Raw genomic sequence first — 7742 nt, 5'->3', positions numbered from 1 at the left:
GTCTCCTTTAGTGTCCTATTCATCCTTTCTACTTGCCCTGAGCTCTGGGGGTTATATTCACAATGTAGTTTTCAATTGGCCCCCATAGCCTGGGCTAGTCCCTGTAGGACTTTACTAACGAAAGCCAGACCGTTATCTGACCCAATTGTCTCAGGCACCGCATACCTGGGTATGATTTCCTCTAGTAAGGCTTTTGCCACTACCTGACTTGTCTCCCTCTTTGTAGGAAATACCTCCACCCAGCCCGAAAAGGTATCTATGAACACTAGCAAATATTTGTACCCAAACTTTCCTGGTTTTACTTCAGTAAAATCCACTTCCCAGCTTCTTCCCGGGGCCCTCCCCCGTTCCCGAATACCTGTGTGGTGCCCCTCCCTTCGTCCTGGTTTCATAGCTGTACAGCTAGCACAATCCTCCACAATTTGACGGACGGCCGCAGTCTGGTTTGGAAATCGGAGTTGTGCAGATGTCAGCAAGTCTAGCAACTTTCTCCGCCCCAAGTGGGTGGACTTATGTAAGTTAGCTAACAGGAATCGGCCGAGTTTCTCGGGCAGGATTAGCTTGCCTTCCAAGACGCTTTTCCATTTATCCTCCCTTTTTCTAGTGAGGGAGTGGGCTCTCATCCAAGTGAAATCCTCCGAGGAGTACTCTGGTCAGGGAGGTAATGAAGGGAGCTCAGGGACAAGCACATCTATAGCTGCGACCATGGAGGGACTCACCATTGCTGCTCTCCTAGCTTCTTGATCCGCCCTGTTGTTACCGACAGCTTCCGGAGTCTTGGTAGACTGATGGCCTGGGGCATACATCACTGCCACTGCCTTTGGTTTTTCCACTGCTATTAATAGACGCTGGACTTTGGCCAGGTTTTTTAAGCCTTTCTCTTCTGCTGTGTGAAATCCCCTTTCGCGATAGATGGCTCCGTGGACATGGATGGTACCGAAAGCATAGCGGTTATCGGTGTAGATATTGACTCGTTTTCCTTCTGCCCTTTCCAGGGCCTCGGCCAAGGCAATTAATTTTGCCTTTTGGGCTGAGGTTCCGGGTGGGAGGGCGCTGCTCCATACCGTGTTTCCTTCTTGGTCGACCACTGCTGCCCCTGCCCTTCGGACTCCATTTTGAACAAAACTGCTTCCATCAGTGTACCAGTTTAATTTACAGCTGGACAGTGGAGTGTCCTTTAGGTCAACCCGTACCTGGGTAACTTCAGAGAGGAACTCCTTGCAGTCATGGCCAGGTGTCTGTAGTTTCGGGTTGGGCAACAGGGTGGCAGGGTTCAGAGTTACGGGATCTGTGAAGGTGATCCGAGGGGAATCCAGCAAGAGCCCCTGGTAGTGGGTGAGCCTGGCATTCGTCATCCATTTCCCAGGGGGTTGTTTAAGGATCCCTCCACTGGGTGAGGGGCCATGACCTGGAGGGCCTGTCCAAAGGTTAATTTGTCTGCTTCTCTCACTAACATGGCAACAGCCGCTATGATGCGGAGGCAGGGGGGCCATCCTGATGCTACTGTGTCTAATTTCTTGGAAAGATATGCCACGGGTCTCTTCCAGGGACCTAACTGTTGGGCCAGGACTCCTTTTGGCTAACCCCTTTTTTTTATCCACAAACAGAGTGAATGATTTTGTGGGGTCTGGTAGGGTCAAGGCAGGGGCCTGGAGAAGGGCGGCCTTTAGCTGGTCAAAGGCTCGCTGTTGTTTCTCTCCCCACCTCCAATCCGGAGCCTCTTTGGTGGCCTCATATAGGGGTCTGGCTATCTCCGCAAATCCCGGAATCCAGAGTCTACAGAACCCTGCGGAGCCCAGGAACTCTCTCACTCCCCTAGTGGATGTGGGGGGTGGAATAGTCAAAATAGTCTGTTTCATGGCATCAGTCAGCCATCTTGCCCCATCTGCGATCCGATAACCCAGATATGTCACTGACCTTTCACAGATGTGGGTCTTCTTGGCACTCGCCCGATATCCCAGCTCACCTAACTCCGTTAGCAGGTGTTTAGTAGCCTCGCTGCACTCCTCTCGGGTTTCTGCTGCTAACAGTAAGTCATCAACGTACTGTAGTAGAGTGACTCGCGGGTGACTCCGGCGAAAGGGCTCCAGGTCCTGGCTCAGGGCCTCGTTAAACAGGGTGGGAGAATTTTTAAATCCTTGTGGCAGTCTGGTCCAAGTGAGCTGTCCGGTCTGGCCCCCATCCTCTTGCCATTCGAATGCAAATAGCGGCTGGCTGATTTCTGACAATGGAATGCTGAAGAAAGCATCTTTCAAATCAAGGGTTGTATACCATACTTGTGAGGGTGGTAGGTGACTGAGCAAGGTATAGGGATTCGGTACGGTGGGATGAATGTCCTCCGCCCACTCATTTACCTTTTGCAGGTCTTGCACAGGCCTATAGTCCCCGCTTCCCGGCTTTTGGACGGGGAGCAGAGGAGTATTCCAGGCGGACCGACAAGGCCGCAGTACTCCTTCCTTTATAGCCTGCGGATATGAGGGGCTATGCCTCTTCGAGCCTCTTTGGGCATAGGATACTGTTTTACCCGAATGGGAAGAGCGGAAGCCTTCAATTGTATAACTACGGGAGGGAGGTGTTTGGCGAGGCCAATTCCTGCAGTCTCTGCGCAGGCCGTGGGAAACCTTTTTAGCCATTGGGCTATGTCCCCTCCTGGCTCCTGTCGGCTCTCAAACAGTCGATATTCATCAGCCAATGACAGGGACAGGACGTGTATCGGGCTCCCCTCCTGATTATCCTTTCTCAATTTCTCCTGGGCCTCCCTGTCTTCCTTTCTCCGCCTTTCCTCCCTTTCTTCTGGAGTTTCCCTTGCGGTAAAGACCTTCTCCGCTATCTGTAACATTTCCCTAATGGTTATCTCCCCTAAGTTTTCCTGTTTATTGAGTTTTCTCCTAATGTCTGGAGCTGCCTGATTAATGAATGAGAATACCACAGCAGACCGGTGGATCTCCACCTCGGGGTCAATAGGGGTGTACTGACGGTATGCCTCATAGAGGCGCTCTAAGAAACCGGCCGGGCTTTCATTTTCCCCTTGGACAACTGCCTTTACCTTTGCAAAGTTGGTGGGCCTCCTAGCGGCCGCTCGGAGACCTGCCATAAGAGTCTGGCGGTAGATTCAGAGACGCTCCCTACCTTCTGCGGTCCCGAAATCCCAATCAGGGCGGCGTAGGGGGAAGGCCTCGTCTATGGCCAGTTGGAGGGTTGTGGGTCTCCCGTTGTCCCCCAAGACGTTCTTTCTAGCTTCATGGAGGATGCGCTCCCGCTCCTCCGTTGTAAAAAGAGTATTGAGCTGCTGGTGACAGTCGTCCCATGTGGGGCGGTGTGTATGCATGACGGACTCCAGGAGATCTATGAGACACTTAGGGTCTTCTGAAAAGGGTGGGTTCTGCGTCCTCCAGTTATATAGATCACTGGAGGAGAAGGGCCAGTACTGAAACTGTTGCCCCCCTCCCTTTCCCGTACCCCTCGGGGGCGGAGTCTTCGACCTATTCCTCCTCCGGCCGTCGGTCCTGTTGAGGAGGATGAGGAAATTTCCTCCTCCGGAGCACTGGCCTGACCAGGGGGAGTCACGTATGGGGGCAGACGATCTTCCTCTACCCCCGCGAGGGATGGGTAAAGGGGGGAACTCTCCAGTAAGACCGGGGGTGGTAAAGAGGGTGTCCTATTTTGAGGACTGGTCAGGGAGGGAAGGGGAGGTTTCTCTTCCTCTTTTATGACCAAGGCAGGCGTGACTGGGGTTTTAGCCCTGGGAGCCGAACTGGAGGGGTGAGTCAGAAAAGCTGTTAACCAAGGGGGGGGGGTTCCCCGCTAAATCTTCCCAAACCAAAATGTAGAGGGCCTGATCTGGGTGGTCTTGATTGCCTGGTCGGAAAATGACAGCCTTGACCTTAGTGATCAGGTTTAGGGAGAGGGAACCTTGAATGGGCCATCCGACTCCAAAGGTGGGCCATTCTGCAGAACAAAGGGTGTCGAACTTACCTTTCTTAATGACCAGACCCTCATTTAATGCCCTTTTTTTGACTTCTGGAAAGTGAGAGAGAATCAAAGACTTTGGGGTTGCTTGTCCCTGTCCCATTGTGGGATGAGAAGCAACCACCAGGAGAGATAGAACAAAAAGGGTGAAAGCAACAATAACTCCACACACACAGAACACTCTCCACCACTCGCTTGGACCGGTCCTTCTCTCATGCTGGCATGCACCCCATTCAATTTCCTCACCGTCCAATTTGGATATCAGGCCGAAAGGCGTCCACTTGGCGGGTGGTCAGTCAACTAGTTCAATTAGTTTTTCACCTGGCGCCAGGATTCCTGAAATGCTCGAGCCCAAATGAGAGGAAAGCCTCTCCCAGCAGGACCTTGTGGTCCCCTTAACGAGATTCCCAGAATGATTCTCCCCGGGGATTGGCCAAATCCCCGCCGTGGCCCAAACGGGAACAATCATCTACCAATTAGTTTCCTCCAAATGAGAATCTCAGACTCTCCCAATGCCTAGGACTTGGAATCACCTCTGCTTTCTCATGGACAGTCTGCCTTCTCGAAAAAAGGGTATCTTGGTGGAACCTCCAAATGTTAGGGTCCAAGAATCCTATTCCTCCGAGAGACAGAGAGTCACGCGTGAATGCAATCAACAAAGCAGAGTTTATTGAGCTGGCAAGCCAGGGTCAAGCTCCCACACAGACACACAGGTCCGATTGGGCAGACAAGACCCCGAGCCTCTTTAGGGAAGATCTTATATAGGCCCCTACCGGCCGTTACAGCAAAAGCCCGCACAGTACATAGCCAATGAGTTTGTAACACCACATACATTTCCAGCCTATCCATTTAAGAGTACATTACTTCTTAGCCTATAGATTCAAGGGTCAGTATTCGCGCACACGGTTACATTTAGCAAGCAGGAAGGGCACATCTTGCACGTACTTCTAGTCGTCTTTTGCAATCTGCTCACATTCCTCACATTCCTCACATTCCACCTGCCCCCATCCTGTTTATCTTATCCTGCATGGGGCATCCTGTGCTGGCTTTACTGGTTTCTGCTATGGGGATCTGCTGGGGCAAAGGGCACATCCTTTCAGTGCCAACATAAGGACATACCATAGATAGAAAAAACAACCTTTAAGCCTTTAAAAACTCAAATCTACTGTAGGTGGTTGGTCATCAACAGGAACCTGCTCCATCTCACATCACCACCACTGCCTCAGTTTAATTAGTTGGTTTTTTTTTAGTTTGTTTTTGTCTTTGTTATTTCTCTTCCCCTGTTTGGACCTGAGTTGCCCCCAATTCACAAGGACCATCTGGCAGGCCAAACAGCATGCAAGATTAAGAGCTTGGCCTGAGCCATTGGACAGTTGTTAACCACCGACATGAGTTTTCTCCAATACCAGAGAGATGAGCTTGCAAACCAGGTGAGCTAGCTGTACTCAGTGCTGAGAAATAGTGCACAGGCCTGCTCAGCTCATGAGACTTTGACTATCAGGGGAGGGGAGATGCTGCTCAGCCCAGCATGGTCTCCCTGCTCAGTCCAGCATCTCTTCCAAAGGAGAGGCAGAGAGCAAGCAGCCTAGCCAGCAAGCATCCAGATATGTAGACCAAGCAAGTATGGCACATAGATAGGCTTGCCAGCCAAACAGAGCCCAACCCACCAATGTAGGTATACACACAAGTAACAGTAGCATTTTGCCCTTCACTCCCCAAATAAAACATTAACCTGGAGGCCTAGGAGGAAAAAGGACAAAAAGGAGAAAAAAAAAAAAAGTCACTGGGTCATTGTGGACAAGCCAGAGCAGCCACTGAATTCCCTGAAGAGGGAAAGTCACAGGCTCTCAGGGCTGCAGAGTACTTTCTAACCCAGTAGCTGTGTGTGGAGAATCTACAACTGACCCTCAATGGCTGCCCCATTCTCCTGGAGCAGCCCCACCTCACTCCAGCAGCTGTCCTAGTCCAGAGGATCCCCCAGCATGTTAAACCTGGGCAACCCAGGTCCCTGAGGGGACACATGAGTAAATACAATAGGACTGCAGACAAAGACTCCAGGACCAAAGATTAGAGGTGAACATCCAATATACTGATAGCATACAGAAGACATCTGCTCGTCTCCTCAAGAAAGAAGAAATTTAGACTCTCAACTTTTTTCTTCCTTATTAAAGTTTTAGTTTGTCTATCCCTTCTATTGACAATTTTTTTCTCCCTACATTTTCAATTCTCCCTCTTTTCTTTCTTTTTTCTAACTTTTATTATTTCTTTACTAACCACCCAACTAGTGGTTTATTCTACCTCCTAATGATACTTTCAACCTTTCTATTTTTCTGTAATTCCTGACAATAGCCCCATTCTTCACAACTGAACTTTATCTCTACATACTAGGGTCTTATTTACCTACAGCCCTTACACTTCAAACTCCTTTTTCCCCTTTCCCTATCTTCTTTCCTCCTTATCTCCTGTCCCACCCCCATTATTTTATTATCTAAGTTTAAAACTCTATGCAAACAAGTTTTATTTTTCTAACTTCATTCAGTTTATAGATAATACTGTCGAAAGTATTATGTTTCATGTAAATATATGGTTTACTATTGAATTGCTAAGTTTATTATAGCTAAGCTATTCCCCCAGACCAGTAGTCAGAAATAACACAATAATATTACCAATAACCAGTTCTGCCAGAACATAGAAATTAATGCAAGGGAAGACTTCAAGTGACCAAAAACCCCCAACCAACATATCAACCACAGATGAGAAAAATCTCAAAATAGAGGCATAAGAAACATGAAAAAGCAGGGAAATATAACTCCTCAAAAGGTCAACAACCACATGACAAAGGATCTGATGGACAGTTAAGGAGATGAAACCTGAGTCTCAGAGCTTAAAAGAATAATGATTAGAATGATTAAGAAGGTTAAAGAGGACATGCAAAAATAAGTTAATGAAATCCAAGAGTTCAATGAGAAGGGAAAGAAACAACTAAATGAACTCAAAGAGTATATACATTTCAATGAATTTAATGAAGATACAAAAAAAAAACAGATTAATGAAATAAGGAAGACAATATAAGATATTAAAGGGGAATTTAATAAAGATATAGAAATTCTTTTTAAAAATCAAAGGGAAACTCTGGAAATAAATACTCCTTAAGTCAAACTAAAAAATACAGTTGAAAACCACTCCAGCAGACTGGAATAAAACAGAATTTTAGGACTTGAAGGCAAAGTAGACACAATGAAATAAAGAAATGAATACATAGAAAAACAATGAAGAAATAGGAATGAAATATGCAAGAATTCTGCAATTCTATTAAAAGACCAAGCCTATAACTCATGAACATTGGAGAAGGAGTAAACTTGCAAGCCAAAGGTATAGGAAACATATTCAAAATAATAGCCCCAAATTCCCCAAATCTGAAGAGATGCCTGCCCAGTCAGGTACTGGAGGCCTTTAGGACACCAAAAAGACATGATCAAAATAGAACCTCCCCTAGGCATATTATAATTAAAACATTAATTACATTGAACAAGGAAAGAAGATTGATATCTGCAATGGAGAAATATTAAATCACCTATAATGGGAAACCCATCAGAATAACACATTTTTTAATGGAAATCTTAAAGCAAGAAGGGCATAGAATGAGGCATTTCAAATAGGAAAAAAAAATAATTTCAAACCTTGATTACCCAGAAAAGCTATCATTCATAATCAAAGTAGAAATAAAAACCATGATAAACAGAAACTAAAGCAACTAATGACCACAAAATCAA

The sequence above is a fragment of the Castor canadensis genome, chromosome 3 (genome assembly GCF_047511655.1).
Source record: "Castor canadensis chromosome 3, mCasCan1.hap1v2, whole genome shotgun sequence".
Lineage (NCBI taxonomy): Eukaryota > Metazoa > Chordata > Mammalia > Rodentia > Castoridae > Castor > Castor canadensis.
Note: the sequence above shows the minus strand (reverse complement) of the source record.